General features: G+C 60.3%; 1 long non-coding RNA gene across 1 annotated transcript in view; it reads left to right on the forward strand.

The window, feature by feature from the left end:
- The first annotated feature begins 394 nt into the window (after window positions 1-394).
- LOC120499100 overlaps window positions 395-17,326 on the forward strand; it is a 31,696-nt gene continuing 14,764 nt past the window's right edge. The window contains exon 1 of the long non-coding RNA XR_005626806.1: window positions 395-596. This is a non-coding gene — a long non-coding RNA (uncharacterized LOC120499100). The remainder of the gene's footprint in view (window positions 597-17,326) is intronic.

The raw sequence follows: 17,326 nt of genomic DNA on the forward strand, positions 1-17,326 counted from the left end.
TCCTTCCCCCAAAGTTCATCCCCCAGGATAACACGCTTCCCAGGGGTTCATCCTCCCGGGATAACGCCCCTCCTTTCCCAGGGTTATCCCCCTCAATAACCTCAATAATGCCTCTCTTTTCCCAGGGCTGTCCCCCTCAATAACGCCCTCCTTCCCAGGATTTATCCCCCTCAACCCCGCTCCTCCTTGTCCCGGGTTAACCCTTTGAACTCCGCTCCTCCTTGTCCCGGGTTAACCCCTTCAACCCTGCCTCTCCTTTTCACGGGTTAACCCTCTCAACCCCGCTCCTCCTTGTCCCGGGTTAAGCCCCGGCCGTGCCGGGGGGAGCCGGGGGGAAGGATGGCACACGTTCAGCCCAGCCCAGCGGCAGAGCAGCCGGCGAGGCAGAGCCAATGGCTGCTGTTCATGCTCAGCGAGCGCGTCCATCTCCCCCCACACCCTCGAGCCCTTAAGTTGCAGCTTTTCACCACCTCGCTGAGCAGAGCCGAGCAGAGCCGAGCCGAGCAGAGATGCTGCTCAGCGGGAACAGAAGGCACAGCCTGCTGACAGGTAGCCAGCATGGACCCTGAGCCCGCCAGGGCCGGCTGCTGAGACAGGTACGTGCCTCCCGAGGCAGGGAGCCGAGAGCAATCACGTTTGGGATGCAAACTTTAATATTCCAGCAGCGGGAATATGGAGATCTGGCTCCCTCGGAATGATTCCTCCCCCCCTTCCCCAGCGCCGCCACCTCCCCTCCCCTCCCCGTGCTTTCTCTCCCCGTCCCTCCCGGCTCCGACACTTCGCTGCGGCCTCTCCATCTGGGCGCCTTCGTTTTGGGGGGTTTGGTGCTCCTTGAACCTGGCAAAATCGGGAGAGAGGAGAGCAGCAGGACAGGGTGGTCCCCGCGGGCTGGGTGGGCTCCGGAGCCAGGCATGGCCAGGGTGGCTCATTCCAGGGATCCCGGCTGGTAAATCCATTCCCGGGGAGCCAGGCATGGCCAGGGTGGCTCATTCCAGGGATCCCGGCTGGTAAATCCGTCCCTGGAGAGCCAGGCATGGCCAGGGTGGCTCATTCCAGGGATCCCGGCTGGTAAATCCGTCCCTGGTGATCCTTGCTCAGCTCACAGGAGGATCCAGGAGCTCTCCCATCCCGGAGTTCCTGCCCTGTCTGGCACCCGGCGCTCCCCGGGGAGGGGAGGGGCAGCGGTGAAACGGGGCCGTGGCAGAGTTAAACTGCACAGTTAAACTGCACAGTTAAACTCACAGTTAAACTCACTGTTAAACTCACAGTTAAACTGCACAGTTAAACTGCACAGTTAAACTCACAGTTAAACTCACAGTTAAACTGCACAGTTAAACTCACAGTTAAACTGCACAGTTAAACTCACAGTTAAACTCACAGTTAAACTCACAGTTAAACTGCACAGTTAAACCCCACAGCTGAACTCCCCTCTCCGCGGGTTTCACGCCCCAAGGTGCCCCTGACCCGGCGCTGTCCGGTGTCACCTGTGTCCCCTGCCCTGTGGGGAGGCCTGGCTGTGCCCCTGGTGTGCAGAGCTGTGCCCGGGCACCCTCCCTCTCCTCCTGGGGATACCCAGCCGCCTGCTCAGAGTCCCCACGGGCGGCTGGGGGCACCGGGGGAGGCAGAGGTGGCACTGCTGTCGCTGTCCCCTCCTCTGGTGGCTTTTTCCCCGTGGGAGCTGCCCGGGCTCGCTGCTCCCGGGATTTCGGTGTTTTCTCAGGCCTGTCAAGGGGAATTTAAACCAGGGGAGCTGTGGGATCCTCCAGGCAGGGATAGCAGGGTCTGCCTCCCCTGGGGAGCTGGGAAGGGTTTTTGCGGTCCCGGGAAGAAGAGAGGAGCGGGCTGTGCTCTCCCTGGGCTCGGCTTTGCCCGGGCTGGGCCGGGGCCGTCTCGGGGTCCCCATTTCCCATTTCCACCCTCGGAGCTCATTCCCGGCTCTGCGGCTGGGGAATGTCGTCCAACAAATCCCTCCTGGAGCCGGTGCCGTCAGGTGGCGCCCGGGAATAGGCAGGATCTCTCGCAGTGCCTTCAAAGCCGCCGCAGCCCGAGGGGACAGAGCAGCTCTGGAGCTGATGGTGCTGAGGGACACGAGTTGTCCCCAGAAATCCCAAACCCAGGAACATTTCTGCAGCTCAGCTGGGAGCAGAGAGAGCTGGGTGTGCAAAGAGCTGCTCACACTGACAAAAATCCACACCTGGGTTGGCATCCAGGTTCACTCAGCTGCGACTGCACTGGGGACAAAAATCCCAGGCTGGGTTCCAGCTCGGGGACAGGACCAGGAGCGGGGATTTGGGCACAGCCTGGCTCAGTCTCGTGGCTCTCCTGCCTCTCCTGAGGCCTGGGAAGGCTGAGCTGGAACAGGGACCAGGAGAGATAAAGAATAAAGCAGGGATTTATTAGGTGGCCTCAATGGATCCACCTTGGGCAGCACAACCCAAAATGGGCACAAAATGAACCCAAGATGAACCAAAATGGTCAAAAAATGAACCCAAGATGAACCAAAATGGCCACAAAATGAACCCAAGATGGACCCAAAATGGGCACAAAATGGACAATGGTCACGGGGTCTCTCACTTTTATCAGTTCTGCTCCATTTGCATACTGGAGTTAATTGTCCAATTCCATCTCCAGCCCCTGCAGTCCCATCCTTGTTTCTCTCTCTTCAGCCCACGTTGTTTGTGCTCTTGGGCTGAGATTTGGATCATTTGTCCTTGGTGCCCAGCTAGAGCAGGAATTGTTTTGTCTCCGTGAACAGAGCTCACCATCCCCTGATGTGAACCCAGACCCACACACTGAAGCAGCACAGAACCTGAAAAATAGAAAAGCCAAACCTGAGGCATCACTGATGCCCAGAGCCCATCCCAGGGGTGGCAGAGCTGCCCGGGCTCTCTGTGGAGCCGGGATTTGCAGCAGCCCCGGCGCAGGGGAGCACGTCCCCTGCTAATCAGCATTTAATTAAAGGACATGCTGACATTTGGAAATCAGAAACAAGTCTCCTGTGTGGGCTGCCTCTCTCTGCCGTTCGCCTCTTCTCTGAATCACTCCCTGACATTTTGCCAGATTAGGATGTGACTCCCTCTCTCTCTCTCTCTCTCTTTTTCTGCTTCCTTATAAAAATAAATTGAAAAGGAGCCGCCAAGGCCCCGCCGCTCCTCGGGGAGACGCCAGGGGGGACGGGGGAGATCTGCCGTGATTCCCGGGATTGCAGCGCGTCCTGCAGAGCCCCGAGGGGGGGCAGCTCTCTGTGGGGCACAGGCGGCTGTGGCTGGCCTGGGACAACGCTTCTGCCCGTCCGAAAGGACCCAGCGAGCCCGGTGGCCCCTGCGGGGCTGGCGCCAGCCCGGGATGGCGCTCAGCGAGTCCCAGGCAGGGAAATGGGGAGCCCCGGCAGCGGCTGGAGCTGTGCGGACCCCCGGCTGGGGCGGGAGGGATGTGGGACCCTCGGAGCGTCACCCCAGGCTGGGGACAGGAGGCTGAGCCCTGGCTGGACTCAGAGTGGGGGGGACACGACACCCCCGGCCCCGGAGTTGGTGGGGTCCCCCTTTTTCCCTCACCCTTAGAACCATTGGCCCCCCACGTGCAGCCCCCCCGTGTCCCTCTTGTGTCCTCTCCGTGTCCCCCACATGTCCCCCCCTGTCTCCCATGTTCCTTTGTGTCCCCCTGTGTCCCTCTTGTGTCCCCCCCGTGCCCCCCCCATGTCCCCCACTTGTCCCTCCGTGTCTCCCATGTTCCTGTGTGTCCCCCTGTGTCCCTGGGTGTCACCCCGTGTTCCTGTGTGTCCTCCCATGTCCCCTCCATGTCCCCCACATGTCCCTCCGTGTCTCCCATGTTCCTGTGTGTCCCCCCGTGTCCACTCCCTGTCCCCCCATGTCCCTCTCGTGTCTCCCCGTGTTCCTGGATGTCGCCCTCGTGTTTCTGTGTGTCCCCCCGTGTCCCCTCCATGTCTCCCACATGTCCCTCCGTTTCTCCCATGTCCCTGTGTGTCACCCCTTGTCCCCTCCGTGTCTCCCCCTGTTCTCCCGTGCTCCTGTGTGTCCCCCCGTGTCCCCTCCATGTCACCCACATGTCCCTCCGTGTCTTCCATGTTCCTGTGTGTCCCCCCGTGTCCACTCCCTGTCCCCCCATGTCCCTCTCGTGTCTCCCCGTGTTCCTGGATGTCGCCCTCGTGTTTCTGTGTGTCCTCCCGTGTCCCCCCATGTGTCCCCTCCGTGTCCCCGCCGCCAATCCCCCCCGTGCCCCCTTTCCCCCCGGTGTCGCTGAGCGGGGCCGGGCTCCGGGGGCTCGGGGGTCCCTTCCCCGTTCCTCCCGGGCTCCGGGGGTCCCCCGGCTCGTCCCCCCTCCCATCCCCGCGTCCCCCCCGCCTCCCGCACCTCCTGCCGCGCTGAATCGCGGCCAGCGACTCTGCTCAGCTGCGGGAGACGCGAACAGCAGCGAGCCGGGGAGCGGGGGCCGGGGGAAGCCTCGCTTCCCTCGGCTGCTCATTTCGATCCTCCTTCCAAGCAGAAATCCCTGCCATTAATCAGGAGCGGGAGCGCGATCGCAGCCGCGCGGGACGGAATTCCAGCGGGCCCGAGGCAAAGCCGAGCCCAGCGCTGCCCGGAATTCATCGCCCCGTGACAGAAATGCCGGGAGATCCCCGAGACAAACGGAGGAGAGCGCCCGGAGCGTCCTGCCAGGCTGGGGCTGCCTGGGACGGGGACAGCGACGGGGACAGCGACAGGGTCCCTGCAGTCACAGCTGGGCTGCTGGGCCGGTGGAGGGAGCAGAACTCGAGCAGATCGTTCATTGCAAGCTGGCAGAAAGGAGGGGAGCGGGCGCTGTCCCAAATTGGGGTTTTCACCCCCCAGACGTTGATCCACACGCGGGGTTGGGGTGTTGCAGTTATTTCCTGTTGCCGGGTCACCCCAAACCCATAACCACGGGATCCCAGGCTGGTTTGGGTTGGAAGGGACCTTAAAGCCCACCCAGTGCCACCTCCCACACCTCCCCCCGTCCCAGGCTGTCCCCAGCCTGGCCTTGGGCGCCCGCAGGGATCCAGGCACAGCTTCTCTGTCACCCGTGCCAGGGAAGGAACAACCCCTTCCCAACATCCCACCTGCCCTTCCCCTGTGCCGGGGGAGCCCCTCCGAGGTGCCAGGGGACACCTGGGAGCAGCTGGAGCAGCCCAGCAGGCGCTGTCACCGCTGTCACCGCTGTCACCGGGCGCTCTGGGGCTGCTGCCTTGCCACAGACCGGCGCAGGTGCTGCAGCTGCTGCAGCTCTCTCTGCTGTAATTGCGCTGCTGCTGCCGCCTCGCCGAGGCCATTTCCCCTTGATTGGTTTATTTTGAGTTGTGTGGCCGCGCTGGGAGCGAGATGGATGGGGCTGGTCTCGCCTGCTGGGAGGCTTTGGTGTGGGAATGGCTGTGGGGGAGTTCCCAGGGCAGGGGGCAGCTCCAGAGCCCCGTTCCTGCCCCAGGGCAGGGAGAGGTGATGCCAGGCCTGAGGGGCCATGCCCAGGGCTGGGTGCTGCTGGCTATTTGCCCCAATGAGGGACCTGCAGTTGTCACTTCCAGGAACTCCCGGTAAAACCCAAAGAGCCAAAATCCAAACTCCAAATCCACAGATGCCAGGGACTGGTGTGCCCTGAGGGTCTCCCATCCCAGGGTCTGTCCTCCCCTGGTGTTTCTCAGGAGAAATCAGACAATGGGAATGCTGCTGAGCCCATCCTCAGCCTCTGATCCCTGCAGGTGTCTCGCTCTGTGTGGGGGCTCTGATCTGAGCTGCCTTTGCAGTCTGAGAGGGATTTTGTGCTTGCAGCTGGGCAAAGCAGGTGATTTTTGCTCCCTGAACAACCAGCCCCCTTCCCTTCCCTTCCCTTCCCTTCCCTTCCCTTCCCTTCCCTTCCCTTCCCCATCCCAGGGTCTGTCCTCCCCTGGTGTTTCTCAGGAGAAATCAGACAATGGGAATGCTGCTGAGCCCATCCTCAGCCTCTGATCCCTGCAGGTGTCTCGCTCTGTGTGGGGGCTCTGATCTGAGCTGCCTTTGCAGTCTGAGAGGGATTTTGTGCTTGCAGCTGGGCAAAGCAGGTGATTTTTGCTCCCTGAACAACCAGACCCCTTCCCTTCCCTTCCCTTCCCTTCCCTTCCCTTCCCTTCCATTTTTGTGGCCGATTTCTTCTGTTCCCTGCAGATTTTCCGGCAAAGGGAAATCCCTGGGGAGCTGGGTGAGGAAAACCCTGCAATTCCTTTCAAACCCCGGGGTGTGCGGCAGGAGCCGGGCACCTCTGGGTGCCCGTGCTGTGTCTGGCATGTCCCGGTGCCCGCCCGGCTCCTGCCGGGAGCTGCGGGCAGCCCGGCCGAGGGAATATTGATTGGTTTTCCAGCAGAAGCTGACAGAGCCCGTTCCTGGTGTCTAATGAAGACTGATGATCCCATCCTCTCGCCCCGGTGCTGTGGGGAAAAGGGAAATTATTCTCTGCATCCTGGAGGGAGACTCCACAGCCGTCCAGCCCTCGCCTTGCCTCATTCCCGCTGGTTTTCCCTTCTTTTCCCATCCTCATGGATCCTTCCCAGCTCCCAGAGCTCCGTTCCCTCATCCCAGCACACGGATATGCTGCTGGTCCACACCAAGGGGGTGAAGATTTCACCGCTGGGGGAGGATTTGTTGTGGATGGAATTTCTTTTCCCGGCGTGGAAAGATCTCCCACTCCACAGTCAGGCAGAAAAAACAGTTTAAATGGGTCAGGGTTTAAAAGAAAAATAAGAAACCTCGCCTATTAGCAGGGTTTTATTTCTCTTGTGGCTTTCACCCGTCAGGGTTGGTGTTTTCGGGCTTTTTTCGGCAAACAGGACGGTGGGAAGTGCTGAAGTGTTCTTGGGTCAGGGCTGAGAATCCTCCAGGATCACAAGGCTGGGGGAAAAAAGAGGAAAAGCCCAACCGCAGGAATGCACGAGGTGTGAAATGCCGAGGAATTTCAAAGGAGCCATCCCTTCTACACCTCCAGCAATCTGAGGAGCCTCACTGCTCCATCAGGCCCAAATGTCCTCACGGGCCTGGCACTCCAGGGCTCCTCTGCATGCCAGGGATCTTCCAGCAGAGCTCCATCCTGGGAAAACACCCAGCAAATTCACTTTAAAATCGTGTTTTGACGCCTGGACCCTGCCGTGACTGCTTTGGGGTGGGATCTCTGCTGTTCCCATCAATATCCCGAGCTCCATCCAGCCAATTTCTTGGAAGGGGACAAATAAATTCTTGTCGAACCAGGGGGGAAATCCTCCTGCAGCAGCAAGGTGCATTTCCCGAGCCCATTTGGATATTCACGGCACAGCGATGACTCCTTTTCCTCAACTCACAGAACGAATTTCGTCAGGAATTCAACACCGCCGTGAGAGGAGAGCCGGGCGAGGCTCCGGGGAGGTGAGGAAACCGCAGCGCTCCGGAATTCCGAATCAAACCCTCCAAAAACAAAACACCTCCGGCACCTGCCTGCCCATCACGGGCCTCCAAACCACAACAAGGAACCTTGGGCTGGGCTGGGGGATATTTTTGGGGTGGGGTGATTTAGGGGAAGAGCTTCGGGAGCAATCCCCGGGCTGCCAGGAGCGCATCCCGGCGTTGCTGCTGCTCGCTGCCGAGTTCAGCTGCAAACATCTGGCGAAGTTGAGCACCAGGGGCGAGGGGAAGTCGGGCTGACAGCTCCTGTGAGATCAACGCCGCCAGCGTCATTGCTGGGTGAAAGCTCCCTCACAAAGGCAAGGGATGGAAGCAAATCTTACATGACACATTTATTTTTGTCGTCTATTTATTAGCTCAGAGCAAAAGTCCTGCTGCGCTGCATTATGGGGGATTATGCAAATGAGGGACATCAAGACAATTAAAAAAAAGAAGCCCCAAGTGAGCACAATGTCAGAGCGGAGCAGATGCTGGGGACGGCTCAGCCCTCCCTGGCCCCCCCTGCTCCGGCAGTGCCGTGCCCGGATCCAGCATTGTCCCCCCATCCCAAAGCTCCTGGATCCTTGGGCAGCCCCAGCAGCTCATTAGGCCCGTCAGTTAATGAGCTGCCCGGCGCATCAGGGGAATTCATCAATTATCCCATCCTTATTTAAGGGGAGGATGCGCGGGCTGCTCCGTCCCGCACCCCTGCAGCCGAGATGAACCGCTGAAATTCGGATTTTTGGGGTTGTTTAGAGGGCAGGGAGGGTCCTTGCCCACCTCCAGGGATCTCCTCCAGGGCAGAGCAGCCCCGCAGCCGCTGTCCCGGCCCGGGGGAGGGAATGCCGCTGCCCCGGGAGGAGGCTCTGCCTCCCGAGCCCGGCTAAATCCCATCGAATCCACAAAAATCCCCGCGGTTCCGCTGCCAGCCGGGATTTGGGAGAGCTGAGGTGGGGGAATAGCAACGAGCCGCGGAAAAGAGAGAGGGGGAAAAAAAAAGGTCCCAAATCCGACTTGTCTTTGCTGTGCCAAGCCCGCAGGACTCGGGATGGGTTCGGGATTTAATCCTGTCTGAACCCCGCTGGCTGGAGCTGAGGTGAGCCAGGGACAGCTCCTGGAAGTGGGGAAAAGCCCTTTTTCCCCCCCAAAAAACCCTGGAAGAGCGCGGGCAGCGGGGGAAGCCGCAGGGGAAGCCGCTTCCATCCTCACCCCGCTAATTACACTCATTAGGGGAGCAATGCTGCCGCCGAGCCCGAGCTAGCCCAGCTATTTTTAATTCCCCTGCCTGCTCAAAGCGCGCACCGCGGACCTCGGGTGGGCTTTTTTTTCCTTCGAAAAGGGGATTTCTCCTGCCAGGTCAGAGGCTCTTTTGTGTCTGCTCGGCTGCGAGACGGGGCCGGAGACAAAGCGGGAGAGAAGCGAGCCGGGAAGAGCCGGGATGGCTGCGCGGGGCGGGGGGCACAGGGAGCCGTGCCCCGGGTACCGCATCCTCCGTGCGGGAACGGGAATCTGCCGGGGAGATGGAGAGCCAGGAGATAATTTATGCACCAGCTCGGCTCGGGGTTGCGGGCGGCCCGGCCCCGGGCGGGTGGGAGGGAGGGAGGGAGGCCTCTCCCCATCACCCTTCACCCGCCCCCTCCCGCCCCGCAGAGCCTCGCCATCCCCTCCACAATTGGGAAGGCACCTCTTCAGCACCGCTCGGGCTTTTGTTCCTTCTCTTCTCCGCCGGCCGAGCCCTCCCCGGGCTCCTGAAGTTGCTTTGAGGGACACCCCCCCAAAAAAAAAAGAATCGCTGGAGTCCCGCGGGTGAAGCTGCGGGACGAAAGAGGAGGGGGGAAGAAAAGCAGGAAAAAAAAAAAAAAGAGGAGGAGGAAAAAAAAAAAAAAGTAAGACGGCGTTTTTTTCTCTCGTTTTCTTTGTCTGGAGCGTTGCCGGCAGGAGTTGCGTGCGAGAGGGGGGCACGGGGGAGCACACGGAGCCCCCCCCGGGCAGCATCCCCGGGAATGCCGGCCCGGAGCATCCCGGGCTGGGGATGTGGGAATACACGGATTTAATTCTCCGGGAGGTGCTGTAGCTGAGGGGTGGCTGTGCCTTGCTGTGGCGGTGTTCTTGTGGAGGTTGCTGGTGAGCTTGGGGAGGAAAAAAAAAAAAAGAAATTGGCTTTGTTTTGGGTGAAAATAATCCCGAACCGGCCAAAATTCCTCTCTGTATGGATATCTGGGAGGCGTGCGGGTATATTCATGTTTTTATTTATGTTGACAGAGAATTCCATGCAACACATGTTAGCGTAGTTATCAGTTAATTACACGTGAGCTCGTTAACTCTTGCATCGCGGGGCCGGAGCGGCTGCTCCGGAGCGATTGAAGTTTTTTTTCTGCCCGGGGCCGAGCGGCAGCGGGCTGTGGGTGTGGGTGCGGGCACCCGGGCATTGTTTGCGGGGCACAAACCCCGCCGAGGCTGCGGGAGGTGCTTTTCTTTTCTTGGAGGGCGCGGGGCAGCGCTGCTGGTGCCCGCCCGGATCCCCCTGGACGCTGCGAGGATGCCGGGAGGAAGCGGCAGGGCTGGAACGCTCCGTCCTCCCCCGGCAAACTCGCAGCTCCGAGCCCCGAGCGGGGAGAGGAGGAAGAGGGAGAAGGGAGGAAGGCTCTCCGGGTCCTCTCCGATGAGGTAATCCCGAAGGAAGATAAGGGAAGCGGTGCGTGTATGGACCTGAGCGGTGATGTCAGCCCGGGAACGGCGGATTCGGGGCTGCGGGAGGGGAATCGCCGCGATTTTGGCCTCACCTGAGGCCGCTGTTAATCCAGGTGTGTGCTGGAACCGCCCCGAGGGTCCTCAGGGGGTCTGGGCGGCCCGGGGGGGTCGTGCGGGGGTTTGGGGGCTGCTCTGGGGTCTCTGCGCGGCTCTCACGTGTCTGGAGCGCTGAGGAAAATGAGGATTTTTTTTCCCTGCCAGAAGCTTCAGTGCCTCGGAGGAGAGGGGAGGGCGAGCAGGGAGCGCCCCGAGGGACCCCAAAAAATGTCCCCTCCTGGTTCCTGCGTGCCCCCAGGGACACACAGGGACACCCCGGTGGCAGCAGCGGGGCTGGGCTGGCTCCAGGCAGGGCCAGCAGGAGCAGGGACACGTTTGGGACACCTCTGGGTGTCCCCTGCAGGTGTGGCTGGCCCTGGGGAGGGGACAGTGGCGCTCAGGGGGCGGGGGACAGCTCCGGGGGGGGGCAAAGGGATGCTCCAGGTGAGTTCCTGGCTCCAGGTGAGTTCCTGCTGGTGCTGAGAGGTGCCAGGAGGCAGCAGAACGGGACCAGTCCCTGGGGACAGGGGACAACAGGGAAAAATGGGGGATTACAGGGAAAAATGGGGAACAACGGGGGAAAACAGGGAGTTACAGGGAATTACAGGAAAAAATGGGGAGTAACAGGGAATAACAGAGGAAAACAGAAAATTACAGGGGAAAACGGGGAATTACAGGGAATAATAGGGAATTACAGGGAAAAATGGGGAATAACAGAGGAAAACAAGGAATTAGAGGGACAGGATTACAGAGGAAAATGGGGAACAACAGGGAATAATAGGGAAAACGGAATAATGGGGAATAATAGGGAGCAACAGGGAATTACAGGGAATAACAGGGAGTTACAAGGGAACAACGAGGAAAAGCAGGGAAAATGGGGAACAACAGGGAATAATAGGGAAAAACAGAGAATGACAGAATTACAGGAAATGACAGGGAATGACAGGGAGCAACAGGGAATGACAGGGAGCAACAGGGCTGGCAGTGGCCAGAGCACAAATATCCCACGTCTGCCTCCCCTCAGACACCCGGGGTGCCCCCAGCCCTCCAGCGGGCTCTGGGATGGCCCTGCTCCCCCTCCAGGGGCTAATCCATCCTCCGATCCCAGCCCCACAATTCCTACTCACACCCCCTGCCTGCTGTACCTGTGATCCAGGAGCTGGGGTCAGCCCCAGCTCGGCTCTCAGGTCCTTCCCTGTGCTCAGCACGAGCCTGGAACCCCAAACCAGAGCAAACTCAGCCCCTCAGAGCCCAGACAGGGACTCCCTGTGAGGCCTGAGCAGCCTCTGCCCCTTCAGCTGTGTGAGAAATGCTCTGCAGCCTCCTTTTCCCGTGGGACATGTTCCTACAGAGCCAAAAAATCCGAGAATCATGACTTGGAGAGTGAGGTAAAGGCTGGGGAAAGTCATTGTTACGATGATAAATATCCTCTAAATCCCCCCAAAACTGTCCCCATGCCTGTGCTGGAGGACTCGGCCCTGGTGGGTGATGTTGGGGAGGGGTTGAACTCTTTCCTTGCCAAGTTTGTGCCCAGGGTGGTGTCCCTGGAGTCCCTGGAGTCACCAAGCTGGGCTTGAGCCCACGGAAGGCTCTTCCTGGGGGGGGCTGAATTTGCCCCTGATGGTTTTACCCTGCCTTCACCTTTTACCCCTGGACAAACCCCAGGGGCTCCATCCTCACCTGTCCCTAATCCCTCCTGTCTGTGCTCCCCCTGCTCTGCTCACTCCTGACACCGAGCCCTCAGCCCACCGCCCCCAGCCCCTCAGCTCCCAGGGGAGCAGGGTCAGCAGGGTCCAGCCCTGCACTGCCCAGGGGGCTCAGCTGCAGCTCCATGTCCTGCCAGGGCCAGAGCATCCACCCCTGATCCCTGATGGAGGCAGAACATCCACCCCTGATCCCTGCCAGGGCCAGAGCATCCACCCATGATCCCTGATGGAGGCAGAGCATCCACCCCTGATCCCTGCCAGGGCCAGAACACCAATGCCCCCATCCCTTGCTGATCCAGACCATGGAGCCTGATCCAGACCCAGACCATCAATCCCTCCATCCCTGCCTGACCCAGACCATCAATCCCCATCTCTTGCTGATCCAGACCACTGATCCAGATCCAGACCTAGACCATCAATCCCCCATCTCTACCCCATCCAGACCAATATTCCCCCATCCCTGCCTGACCCAGACCATCAATCCCCCATCCCTGCCCCATCCAGACCATTGAACCTGATCCCTGCCAGGGCCAGAACATCAATTCCCGTCCCTGCCCCATCCAGACCATAAATCCCTCATCCCTTGCTGATCCAGACCATTGAACCTGATCCAGACCCAGACCCAGACCATCAATTCCCATCCCTTGCTGATCCAGACCATCAATTCCTATCCCTGCCCCATCCAGATCATCAATCCCTCCATCCCTGCCTGACCCAGACCATCAATCCCTCATCCCTTGCTGATCCAAACCATTGAACCTGATCCAGACCCAGACCCAGACCATCAATCCCCCATCCCTGAGTGGTCCCCACCCCTGACCCCCCATCCCTGCCCGATCCAACCCCTCCCTCACCAGCCCTGTGGCTGCTCTGGCAAATCCAGACAAATTCCCCCCCGGCTCCTGCAGCGCCTCCCGCCTTGCAGCCCAGGGTTAATTCCAGCTGGGGCAGCAGGAGCTGAAAGATCTGTGCCCAAAATTGTGCCAAAAGGCCCAGGAGGGTCTCGTTAGGCAGGGCCTTACCTGGATTCCTGAGTGCTGCCCTCCCCTAATGGGCTGCATGGAAAAATTGATGGCAGGGATTGAGTGAGAGGAACAGATTTGGGTTATTGCCTCGTCCCTTCCCTCTCCCATCCTTCCACCTGGAAATAAATCCAGAGGGATTGTCACTCTGCAAAGGGCAGAGGGCTGAGCAGAGGGATTTGGGATTTGGGCCCTCACAAGTCATGATTTTGGGATCCTGGGGCCTCTCCAAGGGTCACTTCCCTGCTGAGGATGGATTTGTTGGTTTGCAGAGCATGAGGGGTCAAACAGAAATGAATTTATCCTGAATTTTTCCAGCCAGCTGAGAAATGAAATGATTTAGGGGTGGAGGATCTTTTTTTCTTGGTACAAAGAAAAACCTTCTCACCTGAAATAAGTCATGTGGGGAAGAGAGAAGGAGGGCTGGAAGTGGGAAGGAGAGGTTGCAGCTCCTCAGGCTGGTTTTGTGCCTGGAGCCGAGTGGGACAGACAAACTGGAGATGCAAAATATAAAATATCTCTCCTGGCTCCACTTCATCCTGGGGGAATATTTCTGCAACCTCAGGCACCGAGGAAAAGCTGCTCCTGTGGGACTGCCCGGAGTGGGGACAGCACTGTCCCCTCAGCACCTCCCCAGCCCCGCTTTCCACACCAAATTCCTGCTGTGGAATTCCCACTGGAAAAGGAAAACATCTCCTGGGCTGCCCGAGCTATCCTGTGCTCCTGGAGAGGGGTGGGCAGGAGCCCCCCAAGGGGAGCAGAGTGCAGAAGTAGCCGGGGGTGGAAGATTCCTTCTCCTGGAGCAGCCCCACGCTGGGTTCTGCGCTCTGCAGGGAGCCTGTGGCTGCAAAATCGGGAGAGGTTTGGCCCTTCCCAAAGTGGGTTTTCCATGGGAAGGGAGCTGGGCTCTGCCTGCAGTGCTGCTGTGGCTGAAACTGGGATTTCTGGGGCACGTTTCCCTGGAATTCCCACAAAGGGGCTGGGGACGCTGTGATCTCACCCTCGGCTCCCCAGGGAAGCAGGGGGCTCTGCTCTGCTGGGCTTTGCAGGAGCTGGGGCGTTCCTCAGCTTCCCCCTTTTTGTTCCTGGGAGATTTATCAGGAATTCTGCAAAGATTTGGGCTCTGTTCAAGCAGCTCTCAGTAGAAAATCGGGTGGTGATGAGAAAGCTGATGAAAATCCATAAATAACCCTGGAATCACCCTGTCCATGGGATGTACCAGTGACAGACACCAGTGCACCTCCAGCTGCACCACAAACAATCCCAGAGCTCTCTTTTCCATGGGAGAGGTTCCATGAAACCAAAAATCTGGGTATGAGGGGAAAGGCTGGGAAAGGACATTGTTACAGTGACAAATATTCCCTAAATCCCTGATTGGTGACCCCGGGCGCCTCGGAAATGTGATCAGGAGATCTCATCTGCCTGGGCTGGAGCCACTCGAAAATGGATCATTGCCCAAACCTGCCTTGAGCTGCTCCCCAAAATCTGGGTGTTAGAGTTTGAAAATCCCCCAGGAATTGGGGCCTGATGGGCCACGAGCCAGTCTGGGGCTGGGGAGGGGGAGCTGCAGCTGATCCCCCAAAACTGAGGCTGCTCCCACCTCCTCGGGATGCAACTGGTGTGGATCCCGAGGTGCTCCAGGCTCTGCTCCGGAGCGTCCGTCCATCTGTCTGTCCATCTGTCCGTCCCTCCTGCTCTGGGGGGGTTTATTTGTGTCCATCTCTGATCAGGGGCAGCCCCAGGCGGGCTCTGCTCCTGTCCTGGGCTCTCCCCACGCCTGGGGCAGGAGCCGGGAGCTGGGAAAGGCGGGAATGAGCCTTGGCAATGGTGCTGGGCTCCGTGGAGGATCCTCCTGAGCTCCGAGTTTTGGGTGTTTTGATTTGGGCACTGCCGTGTGGGCACCCCAGGGCCCTCCCTGCTCCGGAGGGGATTCCCTGGAGCCACAGCAGCACCCAGGGACTGCTGCAAACGAACCGGGGAGGCAGAGGGGAGGGAGAGCTCCCAAGGCACTCGAGGGCTTTGGGGAAGCTGGGATGGATCCTGTGCGGGTTTTCAGAGCATCCCAAAAATCCCCCGGGACTGGAAAAACCAGGATAAGCCCCCAGCGCCCCTGGATCCCCGGGGGGCTCGGCAGGGAGCTGCTGAAGGCAGCAGAGCACTTTTCAAACATCGATCCGAGCGCCGGGAGCCTCCGAGGTGGTTTTGGTGCCTCCGCCCGGGGTTTCCAGGAGCATCCCGCCGGGAATGCGCTGCCAGGCTTTGTGCCGCTCTGGCGCTGGCGTTTTTGGGGCAGCCTGGCTGCGTTGAGGGTTTTGTGCGAGCCCCCACGCTCCCCCCGCGCCGTCCCCACCTCCCAACCTGCCCAAACCTCCCCCAAAGCAGCGCCTGGGACGGGGAGCACGGGGGAGGCTCCGAGCGTATCCAAGATACAGCGGATTTGGGCACCCTGTCAAATGTTCTCATTGTCTGACCCTTGTCCAGACGCCAGCAAAACCCTTTGGGAAATTCCCCCTCCGCCCAGCGCAGCGGCTTTAATTACAGGAGAGGAATGCGAGGCGCAGAGCGCGGCTCCCCCCGCCCCTGCGGATCCCCCAAAAGTTTGGGATGTGCGGGGAGCGGAGGGTTTGGGGGCACAGCGAGGGCAGGGCGGGCTGGGTGCGGGTGCCACAGGGACATTCCGGGGCTTTGTCGCCCGCCGCGTCGCGCTGGCAGCAGGACATGAGTAATGTCCGTGCCACCGGGGGAGGCAGATCAAAGGCACCGGGGGAGATACGAGAGGTTTCTGCTCCGCGGACCGGAGCGGCCGCAGCTCAATGGCGCCTTTGTTACCGGGGAAATACCTGAGCCCGCTCCCAGCCCCGCGCAGCGCGGCCCCCCAGCCCTGTGCCCGCGCAGCTCGGGGGTGGCAGCCGCGGAAAGGGCGGGGGGGTCCCAAAGAGCCCCCCCCGTAAGGCTCGGAGCAGCGGGGGGACCCCCCCGAGCAGCGCCGGGCACCCCCTGCGCGGGGGCTCGGGAGGAGAGGACGGGGAGGGCGATGCCACCAGGGCACTGCCGATGCCACCAGGGCACTGCCAATGCCACCAGGGCGTTGCCGATGCCACCAGGGCTCTGCCGATACCACCAGGGCACTGGGATGCCAGCAGGGCACTGCCAAGGCCAGCAGGGCGCTGCCATTGCTACCAGGGCAGTGCTGATGCCACCAGGGCTCTGCTGATGCCACCAGGGCATTGCCGATGCCAGCAGGGCACTGACAATGCCACCAAGGCACTGCCGATGCCACCAGGGCTCTGCCAATGCCACCAGAGTGCTGACAATGCCACCAGGGCTCTGCCGATGCCACCAGGGCACTTACAATGCCACCAAGGCACTGCTGATGCCACCAGGGCTCTGCCGATGCCACCAGAGTGCTGACAATGCCACCAGGGCTCTGCCGATGCCACCAGGGCACTTACAATGCCAGCAGGGCTCTGCCGTGCCAGCCTGTCCCCGCTGGTGCCGTGCCCTGCCCGCAGACGCCGTGCCACGCTGCCAAAGGTGAGCTCAGCGCTCGGCCGGCGGCCCCGGGCAGCCCCGGGGTCCCTGCGGCGCGGGCAGGGCACGGTGGCACCGGGATGGACACGTGTGCCCCCCGCGTGTGCCGCGCTGGGGACGGCAGCCCGTGCCCTGCCAGGTGCCAGCTCCGTGGGGAGGCCTTGGGCACCGCAGGGCCGCGTCCTAAGGAGCAGCCAAGCATGGAGGGACGGAATTGTCGCGGTCCGCGGTGGGACTGGGGTGATCTGTAGGGTCTGGGGCTGATCTGTAGGGTTTGGGGGTGATCCATAGGGATTGGGGCTGTTCTGTAGGGGCTGGGGTGATCTGTAGGGTTTGGGGGTGGTCTGTAGGGTTTGGAGGTGATCTGTAGGGTCTGGGGCTGATCTGTAGGGTTTGGGGATGATCCATAGGGATTGGGGCTGATCTGTAGGAACTGGGGCTGTTCTGTAGGGGCTGGGGTGATCTGTAGGGTTTGGGGGTGGTCCGTAGGGTTTGGAGGTGATCTGTAGGGTCTGGGAGTGATCTGTAGGGACTGGGACCATTCCATAGGGATTGGGGTTGACCCACAGGGATTAGGGCTGATCCATAGGGAATGGGGCTGTTCTGTAGGGTTTGGGGCTGATCTGTAGGAATTGGGGCCGTTCTGTAGAGATTGGGGCCATTCCATAGGGATTGGAAATGTTCTCTAGAATTTGGGGCTGCTCTCTAGGGTTTGGGGCTGCTCTGTAGGAATTGGGGCTGTTCCATAGGGATTGGGGCTGATCCACGGGGATTGGGGCTGTTTTGTAGGGAGTGGGGGTGATCTGTAGGGTTTTGCTCTGTTCCACAGGGATTTGGGTTGTTTTGTAGGGTTTTGCTCTGTTCCATA

This window comes from Passer montanus, unplaced genomic scaffold (genome assembly GCF_014805655.1).
Source record: "Passer montanus isolate IOZ18808 unplaced genomic scaffold, ASM1480565v1 scaffold157, whole genome shotgun sequence".
Taxonomy (NCBI): domain Eukaryota; kingdom Metazoa; phylum Chordata; class Aves; order Passeriformes; family Passeridae; genus Passer; species Passer montanus.